The following is a 7335-nucleotide window of genomic DNA, read 5'->3' on the forward strand; positions in this document are numbered from 1 at the left end:
TTATTTCCATTCAATCTTCATGGATTATTTTCATTCAATGTTATGTGCTTGAGTTTAATGGTTGATAGATATGAATATCTGTAATGAATTGATGCACTAATTGAACTAAAGAAGTTCTGATGTTAGGTTGTGATAACTACAGCCTATTGGGCCATATTATGCAAGTCATAATTATATAAGATGGCAGTGGCAGAACTTGATAAGCACTGAGCAAGTTGTATTGGCTACTCAGTTTGCGTATATTAATTAGTTGTTTTAGGGTCATGCAAACACTCGATGACCTACGTTATGTGTCGCGTGACCAATTATCCACCTCGATGAGGGGTCCTCGCTCAAATTTTCAGCTTTTGACAACGTATAGCACTTTATGGGAAAATATAACAACTTATTGATGAAGTATAGCTCCTTATGGCAAAGTATAGTACCTTATGGCAATAGTATAACATCTTATCGATAAAGTACAGCCTCTTATGGTCTCTAAAAATTCAGCAACTTATTGCGTTGTGATAAACCAAATTAGTTTTTTTAGGGCCATGCAAACACTCGATGACCTACGTTATGTATCACGTGACCAATTATCCACCTCGACGAGGGGTCCTCGCTCAATTTTCTAGCTTTTGTTTAATTTTCCAGTTTTTGGCAAAGTATAACACTTTATGGAAAAGTATAGCAGCTTATTGATAAAGTATAGCACCTTATGGCAAAGTATAACACCTTATGGCAATAGTATAGCACCTTATCGATAAAGTATAACACCTTATAATCTCTACAAATTCAACAACTTATTGCGTTGCGATAAACCAAATCAGTTTTTTAGGGCTATGCAAACACTCGATGACCTACGTTATAAGTCGTGTGACCAATTATCCACCTCGATGAGGGGTCCTCGCCCAATTTTCTATCTTTTGGCAAAGTATAGCACTTTATGGTAAAGTATAGCAGCTTATTAATGAAGTATAGCACATTATGGCAAAGTATAGCACCTTATGGTAATAGTATAGCACCTTATCGATAAAGTATAACACCTTATAGTCTCTAGAAGTTCAGAAACTTATTGCATTGTGATAAATCAAATCAGTTTTTTTAAGACTATGCAAACACTCGATGACCTACGTTATGTGTCGCGTGACCAATTATCCACCTCGACGAGGGGTCCTTGCTTAATTTTCCAGCTTTTGACAAAGTATAACATTTTATGGGAAAGTATAGCAGCTTATTGATGAAGTATAGCACCTTAGGCAAAGGCCACAAAATATAGCACCTTATGACAATAGTATAGCACCTTATCGATAAAGTATAGCACCTTATAGTCTCTGGAAATTCAACAACTTATTACGTTGCGATAAACCAAATCAGTTTCTAAGGGCCATGCAAACACTCGATGACCTACGTTATGTGTCGCGTGACCAATTATCCACCTCGATGGGGGGTCCTCGCTCAATTTTACCGCTTTTGCTTAATTTTTCAGCTTTTGGCAAAGTATAGCACTTTATGGGAAAGTATAGCAGCTTATTGATAAAGTATAGCACATTATGGCAAAGTATAATACCTTATAGCAATAGTATAGCACCTTGTTGATAAAATATAGCACCTTATAGTCTTTGGAAATTCAACAACTTATTGTGTTGCGATAAACCAAATCAGTTTTTTTTAGGGCCATGCAAACACTCGATGACCTATGTTATGTATCGCGTGACCAATTATCCACCTCGACGAGAGGTCCTCGCTTAATTTTCTAGCTTTAGCTTAATTTTTCAGCTTTTGGCAAAGTATAGCATTTTATGAGAAAATATAGCAGCTTATTGATGAAGTATAGCTCCTTATGGCAAAGTATAGCACCTTATGGCAATCGTATAGCATCTTATCGATAAAGTATAACCTCTTATGGTCTCTGAAAATTCAGCAACTTATTACGTTGCGATAAACCAAATCAGTTTTTTCAGGGCCATGCAAACACTCGATGACCTACGTTATGTATCGCGTGACCAATTATCCACCTCGACGAGGGGTCCTCGCTCAATTTTCTAGCTTTTGCTTAATTTTCCAGCTTTTGGCAAAGTATAACACTTTATGGAAAAGTATAGCAGCTTACTGATAAAGTATAGCACCTTATGGCAAAGTATAACACCTTATGACAATAGTATAGGACCTTATCGATAAAGTATAACACCTTATAATCTCTACAAATTCAACAACTTATTGCATTACGATAAACCAAATTAGTTTTTTAGGGCTATGCAAACACTCGATAACCTACGTTATAAGTCATGTGACCAATTATCCACCTCGATGAGGGGTCCTCGCTCAATTTTCTATCTTTTGGCAAAGTATAGCATTTTATGGTAAAGTATAGCAGCTTATTGATGAAGTATAGCACATTATGGCAAAGTATAACACCTAATGGTAATAGTATAGCACCTTATCGATAAAGTATAGCACCTTATAGTCTCTAGAAGTTCAGAAACTTATTGCATTGTGATAAATCAAATCAGTTTTTTTAAAATCATGCAAACACTCGATGACCTGCGTTATGTGTCGCGTGACCAATTATCCACCTCGACGAGGGGTCCTTGCTCAATTTTCCAGCTTTTGACAAAGTATAACATTTTATGGGAAAGTATAGTAGCTTATTGATGAAGTATAGCACCTTATGGCAAAGGTCGCAAAATATAGCACCTTATGACAATAGTATAGCACCTTATCGATAAAGTATAGCACCTTATAGTCTCTGGAAATTCATTAACTTATTGCGTTGCGATAAACCAAACCAGTTTCTACGGGCCATGCAAACACTCGATGACCTACGTTATGTGTCGCATGACCAATTATCCACCTCGATGGGGGGTCTTCGCTCAATTTTACCGGTTTTGCTTAATTTTCCAGCTTTTGGTAAAGTATAGCACTTTATGGGAAAGTATAGCAGTTTATTGATAAAGTATAGCACTTTATGGCAAAGTATAGTACCTTATGGCAATAGTATAGCACCTTATTGATAAAGTATAGCACCTTATAGTCTTTGGAAATTCAACAACTTATTATGTTGCGATAAACCGAATCAGTTTCTAAGGGCCATGCAAACACTCGATGACCTACGTTATGTGTCGCGTGACCAATTATCCACCTCGATGGGGGGTCCTCGCTTAATTTTCCAGCTTTTGCTTAATTTTTTAGCTTTTGACAAAGTATAGCATTTTATGGGAAAATATAGCAGCTTATTGATAAAGTATAGCACTTTATGGCAAAGTATAGCACCTTATGGCAATCGTATAACACCTTATCGATAAAGTATAGCACCTTATAGTCTCTAAAAATTCAACAACTTATTGCGTTGTGATAAATGAAATCAGTTTTTTTAGGGCCATGCAAACACTCGATGACCTACGTTATGTGTCGCGTGATCAATTATCCACCTCGACGAGGGGTTCTCGCTTAATTTTACACTTTTTGCTTAATTTTCTAGCTTTTGGTAAAGTATAGCACTTTATAGGAAAATATAGCAGCTTATTGATAAAGTATAACATCTTATGGCAAAGTATAGCACATTATGGCAATAGTATAACACCTTATCGATAAAGTATGGCACCTTATAGTCTCCAGAAATTCAACAACTTATTGCATTGCAATAAACCAAATTAGTTTTTTAGGGTCTTGCAAACACTCGATGACCTACGTTATGTGTCGCGTGACCAATTATCCACCTCGACGAGGGGTCCTCGCTCAATTTTCCAGCTTTTATACTTTCCCATAAAGTCTTATACTTTCTCATAAGGTGCTATACTTTATCATAAGGTGCTATACTTCATCAATAAGGTGTTATACTTTGCCATAAGGTGCTATACTTCATCAATAAGGTGCTATACTTTACCATAAAGTGCTATACTTTGCTAAAAGCTGAAAAATTGAGCGAGGACCTCTCGTCGAGGTGGATAATTGGTCACACGACATATAACGTAAGTCATCGAGTGTGGTCATCGAGTGTTTGCATGGCCCTAAAAAAACTGATTTGGTTTATCATAACAAAATAAGTTGCTGAATTTCCAGAGACTATAAGGTGCTATATTTTATCGATAAGGTGCTATACTATTGTCATAATGTGCTATACTTTACCATAAGGTGTTATACTTCATCAATAAGCTGCTATACTTTACCATAAAGTGCTATACTTTGCCAAAAGCTAGAAAATTGAGCGAGGACCCCTCATCGAGGTGGATAATTGGTCACACGACACATAACGTAGGTCATCGAGTATTTGCATGGTCATAAAAAAACTGATTTGGTTTATCGCAACGCAATAAGTTACTGAATTTTCAGAGATCATAAGGTGTTATACTTTATTGATAAGGTACTATACTATTCCCATAAGGTGCTATACTTTGCCATAAGCTGCTATACTTCATTAATAAGTTGCTATACTTTCCCATAAAGTGTTATACTTTGTCAAAAGCTGTAAAATTGAGCGAGGACCCCTCATCAAGGTGGATAATTGGTCACGCGGCACATAACGTAGGTCATCAAGTGTTTGCATGGCCCTAAAAAAACTAATTTGGTTTATCGCAACGCAATAAGTTTCTGAATTTCTAGAGACTATAAGGTGCTATACTTTATCGATAAGGTGCTATACTATTACCATAAGGTGCTATATTTTGTCATAAGATGTTATACTTCATCAATAAGCTGCTATACTTTACCATAAAATGCTATACTTTGCCAAAGTTGGAAAATTAAGCGAGGATCCCTCGTTGAGCTGGATAATTGGTCACGCGACACATAATGTAGGTCATCGAGTGTTTACATGGCCCTAAAAAACTAATTTAGTTTATCGCAACACAGTAAGTTGCTAAATTTTCAGGGACTATAAGGTGCTATACTTTATCAATAAGGTGTTATACTATTACCATAAGGTGCTATACTTTACCATAAGGTGTTATACTTTATCAATAAGCTGCTATACTTTCCCATAAAATGCTATACTTTGGCAAAAGCTAGAAAATTGAGCAAAAGCTGGAAAATTGAGCGAGGACCCCTCGTCGAGGTGGATAATTGGTCACGCGATACATAACGTAGGTCATCGAGTGTTTGCATGGCCCTAAAAAAACTAATTTGGTTTATCGCAACGCAATAAGTTGCTGAATTTCCAGAGACCATAAGAGGCTATATTTTATCGATAAGGTGCTATACTATTGCCATAAAGTGCTATACTTTGTCATAAGGTGCTATACTTCATCAATAAGCTGCTATACCTTCCCATAAAGAGCTATACTTTGTCAAAAGCTGGAAAATTGAGCGAGGACCCCTCGTCGAGGTGGATAATTAGTCACGCGACACATAACGTAGGTCATCGAGTGTTTGCATGATCCTAAAAAAACTGATTAATATACACAAACTGAGTAGCCAATACAACTTGCTCTGTGCTTATCAAGTTCTGCCACTGCCATCTCATACAATTATCACTTGCATAATATGGCTCAATAGTCTGTAGTTACCACAACCTAACATCAAAACTTCTTCAGTTCAATCAGTGCATCAATTCATTATAGGTATTCATATCTATTAACCACTAAACTCAAGCACATAACATTGAATGAAAATATCCATGAAGATTGAATGGAAATAATCCAAAATCACCACTATCGAAACGTTGTATACATTTCTACTAGATACATTTCTACTAGATACACTGATAAATTCCTAATAGAAAATTTGATACAACATGATACATTGGATAGTGCATTTGATACAATATACACACAAATCATCTATATATACATAATATAGAAAATTTCATACAACACGATACATTGGATACTACTTGCTACATCATATTGCAGGCTGTAGTTGATTTGCCGTTTGGGTTGCAATGTGACAGCAATGCGAAGATCTGATCGAATGCCAAGAGTAGGAGATTCTCTCGTGTTTGATTGGAAAGTTAGTGTGCATTGACGAATGGTTTCCGACCAGGGGGTAGCTATGCATTACGTTGGGTGTTGGCGATAATAGAAAATGGTGAGGAGCAACCGGAGGGCGTAGGAAGGCATACCGATGAGCTAAGATCATGGCGGTCCACAAAACCAAACTTCTCTTGGACATTTCATCAAGCACCTTTATTGCCTCCTCAACCAACAGCAATATGACATAACCGCTAATCGTTGTGGTCCAAATAACTATATCCCTTTTGTCATTCCATCAAACACCAAATAACTATATCCCTTTTGTCATTCCATCAAACACCTTCTATGCATCAACCTAGTCACCAAAACATAGATATATATGAGCAAAATTGTAATGCACATACCATCCTTCTATGCATCAACCTAGTCACCAAAACATAGATATATATGAGCAAAATTGTTATGCACATACCCTTACCTGAAGCATAAGCTTGATAAGAATCCATCAATTTATAAGAACAATACATCTTTAACAAGCTATTGTCAAAAAAACCCAAAATTTCAAAATGTTAACATACAGTATTGGAAAACCCAAAATTTCAAAATGTTAACAAGCTATTGATGTAGGATTAGTGTGTTCTATGAGGAGAAATATTAATGGAGGAGAGAGATTTCTCAAGAAGAGAGGGGAAATTAATGGAGGAGAGAGAGAAGGAGAGAGTAATTGAAGATGGATACCAAATTGGGGGTTGGTGAAGTGGAAGAGCAGCCCGCCATTTTCTCCTGCCATCGTCGTCATTGATGCCCTGCTGTTAGCGATGATTAGAAGAAGAGAGAAAGGGTAATATTGGATTTGTTGATTTTGGAAAAAATACAATATAAAGATAGAGAAGTATAATGGACATTGAGTTTAAAACTAAGTCATATGAGTACAATGGGTTTTAAAATAAGCAGGCGTTCCTGGTCACAGTGCGCAACAAGAAAAGAGTTGGATATATATATGAATTGACCCTAAAATTTAAAGGTAAAGTATCTACCTGTGTATTTGCTGTCATCTGACAGATCACTACGGAGCTTTGCTACTTACCCTCCTTGTTTGTTTTTCCTCGCATGGTTATTGTTAATGGAAACAGGGGAGTGGTTAGTGAAAGAGGAGAAGAAGAGAATCCAGGGTCATCTAGATATTCCAGAATTTTCATTTGGAGAGCCGGATGACTTGCAGGTACATTTCCATGTAACACATCTCGCGGTGCGAGAATCCTCGAAGGCAATGGAACAGCCTTTTTTAGAGTACTGAATCAGCAATATGCTCGAATGAAGGAAAAAAAATTTGTGGTTTCCTTCCATCTCATGTGCATCTTTTTGCTCTCTGTTTTCGACTCGCAGGTTGAATCCAGGCTCCTCCTGTCATCGTCTTCTCTTCTGCATGTGCTGGATTGGCAGGTAA

Source organism: Asparagus officinalis, chromosome 9 (genome assembly GCF_001876935.1).
Source record: "Asparagus officinalis chromosome 9, Aspof.V1, whole genome shotgun sequence".
In the NCBI taxonomy this organism is placed as follows: domain Eukaryota; kingdom Viridiplantae; phylum Streptophyta; class Magnoliopsida; order Asparagales; family Asparagaceae; genus Asparagus; species Asparagus officinalis.